Source organism: Suricata suricatta, chromosome 3 (genome assembly GCF_006229205.1).
Source record: "Suricata suricatta isolate VVHF042 chromosome 3, meerkat_22Aug2017_6uvM2_HiC, whole genome shotgun sequence".
Taxonomy (NCBI): Eukaryota; Metazoa; Chordata; class Mammalia; order Carnivora; family Herpestidae; genus Suricata; species Suricata suricatta.
The window spans coordinates 3,909,225-3,924,352 of record NC_043702.1 but is presented as its reverse complement, the minus strand read 5'-3'; the positions used below and the strand labels follow the sequence as shown (position 1 = coordinate 3,924,352).

At 51.0% G+C, this 15,128-nt stretch overlaps 1 protein-coding gene across 2 annotated transcripts in view; it reads right to left on the bottom strand.

The window, feature by feature from the left end:
• IQCA1 (IQ motif containing with AAA domain 1) overlaps positions 1-15,128 on the bottom strand; it is a 137,128-nt gene that overhangs the window by 79,210 nt on the left and 42,790 nt on the right. The gene's annotated exons all lie outside the window — the stretch shown is intronic.

Here is a 15,128-nt window from a genome sequence, read left to right as displayed (position 1 = left end):
ACCCTGTAATTGGTTGATTTTAAAGGTACTCTAAATGTTGTCATTGGATCCCGCCAAAAGTAACGAACACTCTAGACCATGCGAATGGTTAAATCTGCTGTCAATAATATTGTGTAATAATGATTGGATCACTGTACCTATGTCACAATTTCTTGTTAACTCCCCCTCCCCAAACCCCATAAAAATCCCTGCTCAGCCCTTGCTCGGGGCTCACAGCACGGATCCACTGTGCTGGAAAAGTCTGTGAGTCTGAGTTCGAACCCGTAAGAAAGCCCTTTGTCTTTGCATGCGTGCCTCGGTCTTCCCGGTGGACTCTGGTCATTGGGGGATACTGTAAACTGGGCATTCCACTACTAGCTGATCCGTTTATGCTCATTTAAATGAGGGACAGACGTCAGGCCACCACGGCCGGACGCGCTGCCTCCGAGGAGTGGAGGGCCCGGGAGATGGTCCCAGAGGTCTGCTTCCTCTAGGTAAGTGTTACTGTGAGACGGACATTCCTCCCTTTAAAACAGATTGCATTTTTCCTCCTTTCTTTTTTTTTTTAATTATTGAGACACTGTGTGCTTAAGTTAGGAATGAAGACAGAAGCACACATCATTTCTTCCTGTTTAAAATTTAGAATAAACACAGGATTTTGAAACTAAACAGAAGGCTGGAGCTGTTCAGATGACAAATTTACTACCAGTGAGTGCACAAAATACATGAACGTGTCTTTAGGTTTCCGTAAGGCCAAGGCTCCATTTTGTACGTGTTCCAAATAGTTTTTGGGTCACCATATAATTTTTACCTTTGAAAAGCAGACTTTGCAATTTATTGAAAAAATTTTCTTAATGTTTATTCACTTTTGAAAGACAGAGAGAGACAGAGCATGAGCGGGAGACACAGAGAGAGGGAGACACAGAACCTGAAGCAGGCTCCAGGCTCCGAACTGTCAGCACAGAGCCCAATGCGGGGCTTGAACCCACGAACCCTGAGATCATGACTTGAGCTGAAGTCGGACGCTCAACCGACTGAGCCCCCCAGGTGCCCCGCAGACTTTGCAACTGAATATTGAGCAACTGGGGGAGGGACGTGTAGTTACTATTTCTAAGGGCCAGGGGTCCAGAGAAGCAGAGACTCTAAGGGTGAGAGGAGGCGGCCGTGCTGAGAAGGGTCTGCCACGGAGCTTCTCAGACCCTTGCCCTCTTGAACCCTTTATACTCTTATAATTTTTGAGAATCTCAAAGAGCTCTTGTTTATGTGCGTTCTAGCTATCCGTATTTACCGTCTTAGATGCGAAAACAGAAACATTTCTAAAACATGCACTTCCAGTTCACTTACAAATCACAGCACTGACAACCCCCTGATATGTTCGTATCAATAACATCTCTAGTATCCATCCATCCAAAAACAAAAATAGAAGAGCGCTGCTGTTCTGCATCTTTGAAGCCTTTCTGATGCGTGGCCTGGACGTCAGCCGGCTGCTCACATCCGCTTCTGTATTCAATCTGCTGCCAAACGCGGTTGCGGTCGAAGTTTGGGAAGAAAACCTATCTTCACAGTTGGCGCATTTCATCATTCGTTAATAATTCCGCCGGTCTCGAAACCACATGTCTAAGTGCGAGGAGGCTCTCAGGCTCACGGGGGTGATCACAAGATTTCCAAAAATTTAATTTCTGTGATGTCAGAGGTTTTCCTTCGGGCTCATTTGGTTCATTTTTGGGAGTTTGGCAGTTGTTTGCTCAGTTAAGAATGAGGTTCCACGAAAAGTGGCTGGCGTGGCTGACCGCAGACAACCCCCCAGCTGTGCGTGGAGACGGCCAGCACCTTCGGCGTGGGGCCACGGCGTCCAGTGCGCTTCCGATTTCATCGCGAAGGCTGTTAAGCTGTGTAGTCAACGGTCAAGCCTTTTTAAAAAATGTTTATTCAATTATTTTTGAGAGAAAGAGGGTGTGAGCGGGGGAGGGACTGAGAAAGAGGGAGACACAGAACCCGAAGCAGCTCCAGGCTCTGAGCTGTCAGCACAGAGCCTGACATGGGGCTCGAACCCACAAACCCTGAGGTCATGACCTGAGCTGAAGTTGGATGCTTAACTAACTGAGCCACCCAGGTCCCCCAAGGGTCAAGTCTTCTTAATACCATTATTTTTTACTGTCTCTTCAAAGATATTGTTCAGTGAAACTTTTTTTGAAAGGCAGAGGCACGGTGGCGAGGGCCACGCTGACCTGACCTGGGGCTGCTGCTTGGCTCATCCCCACCTGCCGTTGGCCGTTGTTTCCACGGGATTATTCTTCACGCCTTTAAAACAGTCACATCCTCTGCACAAACTTCTCAGGTCTCTTGAGTCTTTCCTTTGGGTTCATTTAATAGGAACATGACTCAGCTCCTTAGCTTTGCTTTGAAAGGCACTGGATACAATGGGGCTTATGTGGCCAAATGAAGGGGCAGGGTGATGGCAGGAGATCGCATGTTAAGTGTGCGGTTCTGTCAACGGAGTCACCATCGTTGTAGCTACCTTGGTGGACTCATGCACTCATTCACCCATCCATCCATCCATCCACCTACCCACTCACCCATCCATCCATCCATCATTCGTCCATCCATCCATCCATCCATCCATCCATCTATCCATCCATCCAATCTATCCAACCATCCATGTATTCATATAGTCAATCAACAGACCCCTGATTCGTACAAATGAGATTCTGGATGTGGTGATGGGAGAGAGTGATCTGAAGATTAAAATGCCAGCCATTGCCCTGAGGGCCTCACCTTCCACAGTCATATGCGTGACGCATATGTGCGACCTCAGACACTGCTCGTTCCCAAGACTCAGATCTCAAATCTTATTAAACTGCCTGAGCACAGTCTGTCTTGTTCTGTGCCTCATTTGGCCTTGACAGGTTAGAAACCATGAATACATTTGGACTAAAAGCTTCAGCACTGTCTCTTCTGCGCACCCACCCACCCATCCCCCCACGGCCACCTTCACCAGGGGCTCCATTGTCTAATTTTATTTCCATACTTTAAAGCTTGAGTGTTTTGAAGGATGCAGAACAAACCTAGAAACTTACATGAACTAAAAACAAAAGGATTTACATGTACCATTTCTAAAATAGAATTCATAATTATGTTACACATCAATTATCATAGTAAGATTTAATAATGCATGTATTATAGTTTTATAGTACTTTTTTGCAAAAATAGAATCAAATGTATTTATTTTTAACAGATAAAAGGACATACAGATAGAAGGACTTAGTTTCTTTAAGTCACATCAGTTTAAGTCACTAACCATAAACCGAGATTGGATGCCTCGGTCTTAAGGACTGTAAACACTGTTGCAGGGCACATTTAAGAGATGTATTTTAAAATTTTTATCTAGATGTGACAGTGTAGCCTGATAGCTTTGTCCCCCTCCATGCACATACGTGCACACACACACGTGTGCACACACACGAATCATGCACGTGCACGCACACATGCACACACACGAATCATGCACGTGCACGCGCACGTGTGCACACACACACACTTTCCTGTGCTCACACCACCTCCACTTCCCTCCCCCCTCACACGGAGTCCTCTGGCCCCACGGCCGTTGTTTCCCAGCGTTTGGATTGCCCAGGTGCGCCCTGGGTTTGCACCGACTGGGGTTCTCTCTGTAGCCCTGACCCGCGTGTCCCGTGACGCAGTCACTTAGGCTGTGCTGACAGGTTTTGAATTTTATTTTGTTTCCTAGTCTGGTGGGTCTCACCCTCACATGTTCAGCTGTGAGGTCGTGGCCTCCTCTCTCCCGAGTCAGGGAGCTCAGAGCGGGCACGCACTTGACCTCTCCTGCTGCTCACCGTGAGGAAGCTGTAAGGTGACGAGTGATTTGTCGCTCTGGACGGCACACTGTGAGGTGTGAAAATGGCAGGGGACCGCTGGCTCAGCCTCGGGGACGAGTGGAGAGAATATGGTTTCGGCTCCCGCTGTGCTCTTGGCAGAAGGAGCTGGGGGCTGACAGCACGGGCCCATCTGGGGACTTCCGGGGGAGTGACTGAAGACCTCCAGTGACATGGCATCAGGAAAGATTACAGGTGGGAACAACATGTATGGTGTGGTTCCTGCCGGACTCTGCTCCCGCCATGGACCCCTCACTCCTGTCTTCACCGTCTCCACAGTCCCAGGATCACTGAGGGGCAGACGCTGCTGTCTCACACGGGTGGACATGGTGCGTGGTCACCATCCACGGCGTCCGAACACCACCGGTGCCTACCCAGGCCCCCTGTCCGGAAGCGCCACCACTGTGCTGAGGGCCCACACACGGTGTGAACCTCGCATTATTCAAACCACTGCAATTGCAAGATGATGGGTGCTTGGCCTGGAAGTTCTCTGATCCACCCTCCCCAGGACTTTGCTCTCATTGGCTGAATGGGCCCCGGGGGGGGGGGGGAGCCCCCACCATGCAGAGACAGCTGGTCCCTTCTCTGGCTGGTGGAAGGGGCCACCACCTCCCAGAGGGGCCAGCCTGGGCCTAGCCCCCAGGAGTTCAGAACGTGGCCTCGTCTGGAAATAGCGCCGTTGGAGAGGCATTAGTTGAGAGGAGGTAACACTGGAGGGAGCGGGGTGGGCCCGGATCTAATGTGACGGGTGTCCTTATAAACAGGGGGCAGTTAGGAGCCCAGGACAGACACACACAGAGGGGGACTGTGTGGAGACACAGGGAGAAGGTGGCCGTCCGCATGCCAGGAAGAGCCTGGAATGGCTTCTCCCTGCAGCTGTGCAAGGAACCTGCGCCGTGGTGGTCTTGGACGCGGAGCCCCAGACCGTGGCGGACTGAACCCGGCTGCTTCAGCTGCCCAGGCTGCGGTGTTGTCACGGTCACCCACGCAAGCCAGCCCATGAGTTTGGCAACGAGTTCGCTGCTGGCGACTTCCGCAGCCGTTTCACCGCCCCCCTCCACTCTCTCTGGATCCTTCAGATGGCCGAGTCCTCTTTTCTGGAAGGTTCTCTTTCTTGGCTTCTTCCTGCCTCTCTCATCCCTCCTCTGTCTCTTTAGGCTGCCCTCCTCTGCCCCACACAGAAGGAGCTCAGACTGCAAGGCTTATCTTCAGTATTTGAGCTCCCGACTGTCCCTCCCTTCATTCAGGAGGAAGATTCCATCCATGCTCTCCTGCCCGAGGCCACCTGCTCAGCCTGCTGGCTCCGGGCCTCCTCGTCTCCCGGGCTGTGGGTGCTGGGGGCCCAGGGCTCTGTTCTCGGCCTCTTTTCTGTGCACGTTCGTCAGGGTCTCATCCAGTTTCATGGCTTCAAACAGTACCGTGCGCTTCACGCCTCCCAACACTGTGTCTCCTGCTCGTCAGCCCCCCAGGCTGCAGACCTACACGTGCCTTCTCCCAGCGCCCGCCTCCGTGGGGCAGGGAGTTCCTCAAGCCCAGACTCAGCCCCTGTCCTCACCCGTCCCCCACACCTCCTTCTCCTCCTCTTGCATTTCCCCATTTCAGAAAACAGAAGCTCTTGTGGTTGCCTCCGGGGGCTAACAGGCTCCTCCTTCATGCCTCTGCTCAACCCATCCGCACCCCCTGTGGGCTCTGCCTTTCGACCACGCCTGCCGTCCGACCACCTGTCGTGGCCTGTGCTGGTCCCGGCCACCATCTCATCTCTTGACAAAGCACCAGACGCCCTGGTGCCTCCCTGCTCCTGCCCTGACTTCACTCCCTGCAGCAGCCAGAGCGACCCTTTTAAAACAGAAGCCATATTACGCCCCTTCTCTGCTCAAAGTTTGCCAACTCTCTCACTCAAAGTGAAAACCAGTGGCCTTGGGATCAGGTGAAGCATGTACCTGCTTACAGGTTCCGGCTCATGCAGTCCGTGATGGCAGAGCTTTCACTCTTACGTGTCCTGGTTTGGGCATTAAGTTACATGGTTCCTCCACTTGCAATAACACACGCCTGCTACCTCCCTGGCGTGGCCCTCCCCACCTTCCCCCTGCTCACCTGCTTCCAGCTGCTCCCTGGCTTGGCCCTCCCCACCTTCCCCCTGCTCACCTGCTTCCAGCTGCTCCCTGGCATGGCCCTCCTCACCTTCCCCTGCTCACCTGCTTCCAGCTGCTCCCTGGCGTGGCCCTCCCCACCTGGGTAGCGGGGTAGGGAAGAACGGGGATGTAAGGTTGTTTTTGGATCATTACTTCAGTTTCTCTGTGCAGTGCGGAAATTCCTTTCATAGATGTGGGGATCTTCTCTACTTAGATTTCAGCACAAAAACATCTCTGCAAGATTGTTGTGGTAAATATGCTACCTCTGTGCGTAATGATTGAAATCACAGTGTTCCCTCAATTAGACTTTGAGTCTTGATTCCAAAGACATTTGATGATCTTTCGTCATTTTGCTGACTTGCAGCGTCACCGGCTGCATGAACTTAGGCGCCGTTCCCGGGTCCCTCCCACCTTCCGTTTGTCCCCCGGTCGCGGCAGCCGCAAGGCCAGAGCCGGTGTTTCAGCCAGGCACCTGGACCTCCTAATGGGGCAAGCGATGCAGAAAATGGAACTCATCACAGGGCCGCACGGAAGATCACCTGACCCGTGCAGATGAGGGCTCTCCCATTTCACCCAAGTCTACAGAACACAACGGAACAGGAAAAGCAGGAAAGGAGAAGGCCGTCCATGGACACGCAGCTTGAGAAAGGTTAAGACTGAGTTCATCGGGTGTTTCTGAGCTCTTCCCATTTAGTCACTGCACACAAATGCTAGCATACCCCACGGGGTTGTGTCTATTTTAAGTAAGAATTCAGCTTTTGGGAACAAAAGGTAATTCATATCAAATTAAGTACAATTTCCAAAAGATAGGGTTTAAAGTTATTCAATTGATCCTTTCCCTAAAAGACACTTAGAAAGATCAGAACGTGAACACTGAGTGTGCAGTATAGCACGTACCACGTCCTAGAGACACTTGCGCACCACTGAGGCCACGTTGCTCTTGGGACGTTACAAAGGAAAGAAGCCGAGGGGCCACCAAGTCCCCCTCCCTGCGGAGCACTCCTCTTCTGGGTGATGCTGTCTTGTAGCTGTTCTGGGGTTGGATACGTGCAGTAGTTTGACATTTCTTCTAGCTTCTCTCAACCCTGCCCTTGACTCCATTTGCAGGGTCAGTTATGGAAGGGGACGGCCTCCAGCCCCTTGGCTCCTGAGCAAGGCCTGCGCCCATCACACCCGACCTCCCTTAGCCGAGCACCCACGTGGCTTCACGCATGAAGCCAGCCCACCGTGTGGTGGTGATGGAACACTAAGTTCTCACCTACTTCTGCCCTGCCCCCATCCGGATCCTTGGTCCATGATCCCTGCTTGCAATCCCCGCCTTTGACCCTACGCTTTGCCCCCAGCTTCTCTGATGCTCCTGCCTGCGGCACGGGGAGCCAGAGCCCCATTCTGACTCCGGGCCAGCAGGGGCTCCCTCCTGCTCACTCTTCATCTCCACAAGGAGAAGTGGGAGGATCCTGTATTTTCTTCTGTACAAATAGCGTTTGCCCGGACCAGGGTAGCTCAGGCAATGGTGTTGCCACGGGCTTATTTTTTTTTTTAAGTTTATCTATTTATTTTGAGGGGGGGGCAGACTAGAGGGAGAGAGAGAATCCCAAGCAGGGTCCACGCTATCAGCACAGAGCCCGATGTGGGGCTTGACCTTTTGAACCGTGAGTTTGTGACCCGAACTGAAATCAAGAGTCAGACCCTTGACTGAGCCACCAGGCATCCCAACCATTTCCTTCTTGCACCTGAAATATTTTCCCACCAGGGCTCCACGGTGTGGGGGCGGGGCCGGAACCGGGGCGGAGAACTTGCCTGGACACGTGACCTGTCCAGAGCTGCCACACCGTGACCCAGCCCGGCCCGGGTCACCTACGTCCACATGTCACGGGCATCTCCCGCTAACAGTCCCGACCTGTTCTGGAAAACCAGACGCTCCACTCAGGAAGCCCATGTCTCATTATCTTCAGGGGGAAGGATTATAATTTGTTATCACCTGGACCCCATGCCCCCAACCGGCTATTCTCCAGGGAGGCAGGGTCATGGCCGCACGCTGGGAAAAGCTCCTGGTCATTTCCCGAAAAGAAGAGAATTCAGGCTCAGATACACCTCTGCGTCTGTTTTCCCAAACCAGGAAACGGAAAAAGATCCTTTGTCAGCCCGGAGCACCGTTGCCGATAAAATGTGGTTTTTCCAGACCTGAAATGATGCGGGATGGGTACTTACAGATCTCACGAATAGTCCTTTAAATACTTCCTCACGCTGAGTTTTATCAGTGCGAGGACTCCACTCCTGGACACGTGCTCGCTGTCCGGAAGACCTCTAGAAATCTGCCGCCAACAGGAAGTCCTGGGGGAAGAGCCGAGAAAGGAGACCCAGCCCGACTCCGCTGCTCTTCCTGTCAGCTCTCCTCTCCCTCCGATGTCTTCACCATTTGTAGAGTGGAAACCAGACGTGAATTTGAACTTCTTTAGCTGCTAGTGAGGTTGACCCTTTGCCTCGTGCCCCGTGCATCTGTGTCTTGTCCTTCCTTGGACCCACGGATGTAGCAGAAATGACAACAACTCACAATATGCGTGTCGCACGAAGGTTCACGAAGCACTTTCACACCTGCCTTTCACAAAGTACTTTCTCATTTAACCCTTACAGAAATTCTGTGAGATAAGCATTTCTCTTCACTTTGCAAAGGAGGAACCTTGAAAATGCGAGAGTTTAAGTGATTTATCCCAAGGCAAACGGTTCCTTATGGGAAGAGCCTGGATTCTGACTTGACCCTGAACTTATCTGGATGCCCAGGGCGCCCCCCAGTCATCACAGCACTTGCTGTGTTTGCATGGACGGTTAGACGATGGATTCCTAGTACTTTCACGTTCGCCCCACACACCCTCCTGCACCCACGCACCGGGTGCCTCCGACGGTCCTGCTATTAGAAATCCCCACAGTGAAAGCAGAGAGACTGGTTGGATTCGTAAAAACGGTAAGTAATAAGAGCTGTAAGGAAACCCTGCGAACAAGCACCTGCTGGGGAACGGTCGTATAATCGAGGCGAGGCCTCCAGGTAGAGCTCTGCTTCTGGCCTTGCCTTCACCTGCCTTCTCTACCCGCGCGCCGCGGGCACGCTGTGGTTGCTCGGCGCGTTCACAAGACTCTCGGCTCTGGAGGACTCGCAGGGGTGTTAACGGCAGGGTGTTCAGGGGGAGGACCAGGCTGGGGGGCGACGTGCGTCATAGAGAGAGGAGGGGACAGGAGGAGCCTCAGGCGCCTGTGCTTCTGTCTGCGGGTGTGTGGGGCTGGGGGCCAGCGACACAGGCTGTGCCCCTGCGTGCACCTGGCCTCCCTCGCGGCTGCGGGCATGGATGGGAAGACCGGTGAGTCCTTCTCTGTGCATTTTAGTATTGCTTTCCTTGCTACAGCATATAGGAGTTACGGTGGTAATTAAATAAAACCACAAAGTAAAATAAATCGCAATAAAAATAAATGTTGTATTTGGCTGGTTTCCTTTCTTTTCCTTAAAATTTTTAAAAATTATTTATTTGTTTTGAGAGAGAGAGAGAGAGAGAGAGAGAGAATCCCAAGCAGGCTCATGCACAGCACAGACCACTACGCGGAGCTTGAACTCACAAACCATAATAGCATCACCTGATCCAAAATCAAGAGTCGGACGCTTAACTAACTGAACCCCCCAGGTGCCCCTGGTCAGTTTCCTTCTATGTCTTATTTTAGGGTTTGGTTATGACACACACTTTGTAAATGTTACAGTGGAATCAATCCAATTGTCTTTGAAAATATTTTTGTTTCTGTAAGTTAGAGGACTGTGCCCAGTCTCCCTAGGAGCGCTGAGCTCTCCAGTCTGCTTTCTACTCCTTGTTGGCCTTAATAATTAAACCAATCTATGACTGGAGCTATGTTGTTTGCATTCTTATTACTTCTTGTAAGTTAATTCATCATACGCTATTTATTTCCATTTCTGTCACTTCCTGGGCTCTCTACTTTGCTCCATCGATCTATGTTTATGCTTTTATATTAGTAGAATGCATTTACCTTATTTTTCTTTATAATATACTTGAAAACAGAGTACCATTTGTCCTGCCTTGTTCTGTTCTCTTCTTGTTTTAATTCTAATGGCTTTCGTAATCATGTTTGCAAGCTCAATAAATAATCCTGTTGGGGTTTTAATTGGAATTGCGTTCTCTCTATAAATTACCGAGAGCAGACGCGTTCTCCTCCCGTCTGACCAGGAGCAAGGCGTATCTGCCCGTTTATTCAAGTCTCTTTCATCCCTTCCTTTTAACGTTTATAGACTTCTTAAATGTTCATGTATTTTTCTTTCACATTTAGTCTATCATTGATTTAAAAAGTACATTTTGCCACTTTCTTTAAAATATTCTTATTTCCTTTTCATGTCATCATATTGAAAATAGTTTATATTAGGGAACCAACTAAAATTAGAGGCAAAGCGCCCACACTGTCCTCCCATGGGGAAGCCCGCAGCGTTTCTTCATCCAGCGCATGGCTCTCTTTTGTTTTAGAACATCCTGGTGTTCAGCTCACTCACGCGCTCACGTAGAACGTATTCAGTGAGTGTCTACTCTGCTGGGAAACAGCGGCCAACAGAACAAAGTCCGGGTTTTTATTCAGCTTACATTTTATTAAACAAGAATTAATCCTTGTCTTTCCCTTTTTAAATTTTATATATTTCTGTCTTTTTAAAAAATGTTTATTTATTTTTGAGAGCGAGAGTGAGTACAAGCAGGGAGGGGCAGGAGGAGACGCAGAATCTGAAGCAGGTTCCAGGCCCCGAGCTGTCAGCACAGAGCCCGACTCGGGCTCGAACCGTGAGATCATGACCTGAGCCAAAGTCAGACGCTCAACCGACTGAACCCCCCGGGTGCTCCAAAGGAATTATTAATACTTATGTACTCAGAACTCGATACCATTGTCTCTTCTAATGCTTCCAACAGTCTCACGAGGTAGGTACTGTTCCGATTGTCAGTGGTTTCCGGATGAGAAAACCCAGACTTCAGTGACGTGTCCACGCAGGTCTGCCTGCGGGCTCGGGTCCACTGAGGCCGCCACATTCGAGCCACACGTGAGCCACATGGGGCTGGGAGGTCACGGGAAGCAACTGTTGGTTTAGGTCCCAGTAATAAACAACATAAAATAAAGCTTTAGGCCCAGTAAAGAAGGATCTGGTGGCTGGATGTATCGTGAAAACAGTATTTTCCTGGAAATGACCAAAGCCGGGGCCACAGCCACTAATTAGCCGTGTGGCGGGAGGGAAGGAAGCGCTGGGTCACTGTGGGGACCGGTTTCGATTACTGTGCCCAACGGTGTAGCTGAACTGGGTTTGTCCACTCAGTAGTTCAAAGCCAAGTGTGGGGTGCCTCGCAGACCGTTTCTAGAGTTCCTTCAGCTCCAGGAGCTCTATGATTTACACGGGACAGAAGCTGGCGGGAAAAGCAATGTTAGTTTCCTACAGAATCTATTCAGTGATTAACGTTACTTGCTTATAAAACGGTATTTGACGTAGCTATCTGACCTTATGTGCTTTCATGGAGGACGCTGGAGGAGAAAAACACCCGTGCCTCGCAAATGGGGGGCACAGATCATTTGGGAAAGTTCGGGCCTATTAAAAATTTATGCATATTGTCAAAACCTCTTGCACAAACGTGAAAATGACCAGTGCTAGAGTCTGCGGTGATATAGAAAGGAGAACTGGTCAGATGACAAATATTTCCCGTGAGGTCTGACACTGCTTCAGCGGGTCCCCCGTCTCGGACTCCCAAGACAGAGATTTATCTGTGTTTCATCAAGTATGAAAAATCTATGGGTGGAGGGGTTTCCGGCCGGCACCCCTCCCCCATGTCATCCAGCTGCCTCCATTAATGTCAGCAGGCTCATAAATTTCTCTCGCCTTCTAAAGACAGCAGCTTGTGCCCCTGCACAGAAGCCTCCAGAAGTGTCACTTGCTGCCTATAAATTCACTTACACTCAATAAAGGCAATTGGCTGCCCATGGACTTAATTACCGCGGCCCTCCTCGGGAAACTGAGGGGCTCACCAGTTCTCAAAGGAGAGGAGGAAAAAGTGGTGCGCTGTTTCACAGTGCACGTCACGAGATCCGATTTATTCGCTGATGTTTCTCCGTATTTCTGGGAGAACATAAGCAGGGACGCTCAAGATGGAAGCTTCCTTCCGGATTCAAAGGTAATGCCTTCGCTCATGTGTGAATCCTACAGGGGCCTCCCCGCCCGTTTCCACAGTATTAAAAGAAACAACATATTAGTGATCACATAAGGGATCAGTTTGATTTCAGTGACTCTCCCGTCGGGAAAATGACCCCCGTGGTGTCCTCGCACCTTTCTGTCTTAAACATTTGTAAAGGACAGTTGACACTGGGCAGGCGCAGGCCACTTGAGCAAGGAACGGAGAGGTTCCGCAATCAAAGAGGCTGCGCGGCTTCTGTTCACACTCTCCTGGTTCAAAGCCCCCATCACTCATCCGCCTTCCTTTCCTCCCTCAAAGGAGTAAGGCTTCCCCTTATCTATTTCCAGAATCCAGGAAGCCTGGGAAAGCGGTCCTGGGAGGGGAGAGTGCGTTAGCGAAGCAGTCAGACACGTGTGTTTTAAACTCATTCCTTACACGGAACTTTTAAAAATGAATAATCACATGCACACAGCAACGGAATGCAGAACAGAAAAGTGCAGCTTTAGGGGACAAAGGTTAATTCCGAAGATTCTCTGACCTTACTGGATCGAGTGGTAAGCACGAATTTATGAAGCACAAAGGCAGGATAATTTCCGTCCAGAGCAACGCATCCATGTCGACATGTGTCACCGTAAGACGCAGCAATGAAGGGCGAGGGAAAACCAGCCTAAAGGCTCTGCATCCAGGGAAACGGGCAGGCCCCTGTCACGGCGACTACGCACACTGTAGAGCCGCCGGCCCAGAGTCACCTGACTGTCCCGGTTAGTGGAGTCACAGACCCGGGGGCTCTCACATTCCCGGGGTAATTTTCATTTTCATTTTTCCGTTGGTGCTCTGCCCCTCCCTACGGAAACTCCATACACGGCCCCCCTCCCTCGGTGGCACGTAGAGGGTGGCAGTAACTGGCCTGGAGCCACGCAACGTACTGTCCCAGCATGAGAAGGCATCAGCCTGTGTTTGGAGCTTGTTAGAAACTCAAATTCTACACCAAAAACGCAGGCAACAAAAGCAAACATAGACACGGAGGAGGACATTAAACTGTAAGACTTTCGTGCAACAAAAGAATCGACAAAACGAGAGCCGACCTGATGAAATGGGAGAAAATATTGCAAGCCGTTCACGGGCTGAAGGGTTAACACCTAAACTATAGGAGGAGTTCGTACACGTCAATATACTAAAAAACAAAAACAAAAACCTTGATTTAAAAAATAGGTGAAGGAACTCAGTAGACATTCCTCAGGCAGAGGCCTCCGGATGGGCAGTAGGCACACGGAAAGGTGCTCAGCACCCGTCACCATCAGGGAAACGCAAATCAGAACCACAATGAGACAGCACCCCACACTTCAGAACGGCCAGCATCAGAGGAGAAAAATAACGAGAAAAGGCAGCCCTTGCACATTGTTGGTGGGGACGTAAATTGGTGTGGCCATTATGAAAACACTTTTCCACTTCTGGGAAATGAACTGAGGACCTCGGAGTTGTACACACACTAACACAGTAGAAAGAATATATATTGCTCTCTGCCCTCAGCCCCCTGAACAGACTCTTAAAATCCTCATAAGTTTCCTAATTGAGCAGAACACTAGGAGAATCCTTTGTTCTAATATTTGGTCTCTGACCCCGGTCCCCCGCCCAGGGCTCGTAAATCTCTGGGTGACAGGAGTGCCTCTTGTTCTACCGAAACCATGTGTGGGGGGCGGCTGGGTGGGGGCTCGTCAGGGGCAAGGCCAAGCCGCGATGTGAAACTTGGGACCTTCCGTCCCGCTGTCTACTCTCCAGAAAGCGGGGCAGGGACGGACCCTGAGGTAATGATCAGTCGTGCCTAAGTGACGGAACTTCCAGAGAAGCCCCCGAAGTATAGGGTGTGGAGACTGTCCAGGCTGGCGGACACACGGAGGTGCTGGGGACGGGGCTGTCCCTTCCTGGGTCCCTTGTCCCACCAGCTCTTCCATCTGGATGTCCACCTGTCCTCTTTCTTACTAGACTGGGCGACCTCAGGGTTTCCCGGAGCTCTGTGAGCCTTTTAGCAAATTACTGAACCCAACAAGGGAGTCCTTGGGCCCCCAATTTACAGCTGATGAGTCAGAAGCAACACAGGTGAGAACCAGAGACGTGTGGCCTGCACCTGCAGGGGTGCAGTCCCGTAGGAACGAGCCCCCACCCCGCGGGGTCTGGCGCTGTCTCCGGGAGCCAGCGCTGAGCTGTGGGGCGCCCAGTGGGTGCCGAGGACATTCCCCCGTGTGTGGAATCCTCACACACCTGGTGTCCCCGGTGAAGGGAACACTTGTGAGTGTGGCAGTCGTGTGTGGTAGGGGAGAAGCACACAGGAGGAAGCGGGTGTTTTCTTTTACCCACACCTGTGGTCATGCAGCATTATTTACAGTAGTCAAGATATGGGAACCGACTCCATATCCGCTAAGGGATATGTGGATAAAGACGGGGTGGGGTCGGCGCCGGGGTGGCTCAGTCGGCTGAGCAGCCAACTCCATTTCGGTTTCGGTCATGACCTCGTGAGCTGGAGCCCTACATCAGGCTCTGTGCTGGCCGTGCAGAGCCTGCTTGGGAATCTCTCTCTTCCTCGCTCTCTCTGCCCCCTCCCCTGCTCCCTCTCGCCCTCTATCTCTCAAAAATAAATAAACTTAGACAAAAGAAAGAAAGGGTGGTATATACATACGGCAGAATGTTATTCAGCCATGAGGAAGAAGGAAGTCCTACCACTTGTAACAACTTAGATGGACCCGGAAGCCACTGTGCTGTGTGAAATAAGCCAGAGACGGACGGACGAAGAGCACACAATTCCACCTATATGAACGAACTAAAATAGTTACACTCACAGAAGCAGAGAGAAGAATGCAGGTTGTCCAGGATGGGGTGGGGGTGAGGGAGAAACAGGGTTCAGCACAGAGCCTGTGGTTAACAAGGCTGCATTGTAGGGG